We start from the raw sequence: 3,117 nt of genomic DNA, 5'->3' as shown, positions 1-3,117 counted from the left end.
CAAGAGGTTTAATTACGAATTTCAAAGTCAAACGGGCCTAGGTGAAGTTTTTAGAAAATGGGCCCACACGGCCAACCACACGACCTAACACACGGTTGTGTGACGTCAATAGAATGCTTTTAGGCTTTACGCAGTTTGCTATTTTTTGGGTTTTTCGTTACACACCTGATCAGTGTTTGATGTCAATTCACCAACGAGTATTCCAGAACCTAAAACGTCAATGAAAACCAACCTTTTAACAACGATTCATAAAGTTAAAGTCATTAAATCGGCCCCAACCACCAACATAAAGCATCAGCAAACCAGAAAATCAGCCTTACCGAATTCACTTACTTACCCAAAACCACAACGACAATACCAAATAGTCTTCCCAAATCTCTAGAAAGACATCGCGCGCCTCACCAATTCCTCATAACAATAGACGAATCAATTAAAAACTCAAAAGATCCCTTATTCCAAAATCACTCATTATCTCATGAAGAATACACCAAAACGGAGTTTACAAAGGCATATAAGAAAACTTACCCAACGAGAAATCAACTACTGAATCCCACACCAACAGTAATAGTAACAAGGTAGCAGGCTTACAACAAATTAAAGCTTCAATAAGGAAATGAACAAAGCAAGGAACAAAGTGTTCTTTTTTAGTAGTAATTTTCATGAAATCCAAAAGAAGATAAATGGGAAGAGGGGGAATGTGAAATGACAGAAAGGAAAATAATGTAGAATATGAGAATAAATTTCCTTAACCAATAGAATTTCTAGAAATAAAAAAAAAGTAAGAAAGGAGAAAGAAAGAATAGGGAGAGAAGAAATAAGAAAGAAAGAGAAAAAAAAAGAATGTGAATTAGTGGAGAAACTGGATGACAAATTTTTGGGAAATTTTTTGGGATAATTTTAAAAATTAAATCCCACCTATCAGTTCTTTCTCCAAGTTGACTTTAAATGAAATTCTGGTAGCTTGGATAGCACAGCAAAGAGAAACAAAAATAACTCTTCTTTTGCACACCATAGGGAGTTTTGAAAACCGTAACTTGGTTTTAAAAATTCAATGCATAGCAGTTTAAAATAAAATATTCAAAATACGATAAAACAATTCACATGAAGAATAAAATAAAAACAAATAATAGTCCCCAAATAGTCCAAATAAAACAATCTAGTTGAAAATAATTCTTAAACTTAACAGAATTAAGGAAACAACAATTTTAACCAAGCTCCTACTACACCAATTTGTCTTAAGTTTGTTGGTTACCTGAGAGGAAAACATACAAAAAGTGAGCTCACGAGCTCAGTGTGCAACATATCTCAATCAACCAATGAAATGTATATAAGTTAATAGATAGTATTTCAGATTCATGTCCATATACAGAATCAAATACATTTTCATAAACTAATACAAATGCATATTCAGATACACAATTAGATCCTACCCTTATCTGCTACACACCATCTTCGTCAATCCCTACACACCAAATAGGGTATCAAGTACCCATCCAACCTCATAGACCAGTAAGTGAGCGTATGTCACTTTTCAGAAGTGGTGCAGCTAACCTGCAAGATAATAATATGCGGTAAACAGCCAGAAACTAATGTTTGTGGCTGAGCCATTAGAACAAATTATGTGGTTTCAAACCACCAGATAAGGCATATAATTAAATTGCCAACACTTCCTCCATCATATCATCTCCCACTCCAATACACATGCACATACTAACAGAATTTAAATATGTTTATGTCATGCATACTTTTCACATCAAACCATTCTATCAGAATCATCAGAATACAGATCATGTCAACATATTTCACAAACCAAGTCCATATTATTTACAGTAATATATTATTAGATGTCATATTTTCGAGTCCTATTTGTTCAGTATGGATCCTCCGGAGTAGCTAAATATGAATCACACAACAAGACAGAACTGAGTAAAATTTTCAGGAGATAGGCCCACATGACTAAACTGGCCTAGCTCGTGTGGTCCACATGGCGCAATTAGCCCAGACTGTATGGTCCACACGCACTGAAACATGGCCGTGTGACATTGACAATAGGGGTTTTCGACTTTCTGCCATTTACTGTTTTTACGAGATCAAGTCACACACTTGGACAATTGTCGATAGATTCAAGCACGAGTATTCTAGACCCTAAAATTAGCATTTAAAACAAACTATTTAGCATAAATACACGCAACCTAATCAAAATTCCATTCACAAATGCCAACATTCGACCCCTAAAAATATTTAGGCGCTTACCCCGATTGAAGAACCCGTAACACCGAACATAACTAAGTTGCTAGAGGAGTATTCGTCTCAAGATTCTGACCTAAAACAATATTTCCAAAAAAAAAAATTACACCCACACCAAAATAATTAGCTAAATCATCATCCAAAAACTTACACGAACCAAGAACCACGCACTTATGCAAAGAATGAATAATGTCAAAGAGGAGCTTCACTTACCACGTCGAAACTCTCTGCCCACGCACGGACAACACAAAACTAAGGAATGGGTCGTCAAAGAAAAACAGTGGCAAAAAGATGGCAGCAAGAAGGAAAATCAAAACGGAGAAAATATATGATTAATAAACAACCAGGTAGCAAGAAAAGAAGAGATCAAGATTATGCCCACCAAAAGAAAGAAAAGATTGTGGAAATTAGAGAAAATAGGAAAAGTGGAAAAAAATGACGACAATAGTGGGGAGTCATTTGGGGAAATTTTTTGTAAAATTTTTCAAAAAGAAAATAGATTAAAATAAAAATTAACTACCCATCTCACTAACTAATCCTTGTTTGCACATACAATGACTCAAACACAAGACCAAATGGTAAACTAATACATTACCATTAAAGCAGCAGACTCATTCTTGTTAATACTTGTGCGAGAATTAAATTTAATTATGATGTTTAGGTATAGAGATAGGGGCAAGAATAGCAAAATATTCAAACCCAGAACCTTATACACATAAGCAACACACTTAACCGCTAAATTAGATTAACTCACTTTACAATTTCTAACAATTGAAAACTTAAAATTTTAGGTCGTTACATGAAAACTTAAAGAATTGACATTAACATCAACTTCATCAACTAAAAAGTTGTGAATGGATTATAAGTAAA

The 3,117-nt window shown here is 34.4% G+C and overlaps 1 long non-coding RNA gene across 1 annotated transcript; it reads right to left on the bottom strand.

Annotated features, from left to right (window-relative positions):
• Positions 1-1,303: 1,303 nt before the first annotated feature.
• LOC121217951 (uncharacterized) lies at positions 1,304-2,699 on the bottom strand. Its single transcript, XR_005914224.1, has 3 exons — positions 2,461-2,699; positions 2,254-2,323; positions 1,304-1,551 (listed from the first exon to the last, which is right to left on the bottom strand). It is a non-coding gene; the product is annotated as an uncharacterized lncRNA (long non-coding RNA).
• Between the last annotated feature and the right edge of the window lie 418 nt (positions 2,700-3,117).

Source organism: Gossypium hirsutum, chromosome D05, assembly GCF_007990345.1.
Source record: "Gossypium hirsutum isolate 1008001.06 chromosome D05, Gossypium_hirsutum_v2.1, whole genome shotgun sequence".
Classification (NCBI taxonomy): Eukaryota; Viridiplantae; Streptophyta; class Magnoliopsida; order Malvales; family Malvaceae; genus Gossypium; species Gossypium hirsutum.
This window is presented reverse-complemented; position numbering and strand designations above follow the sequence as displayed.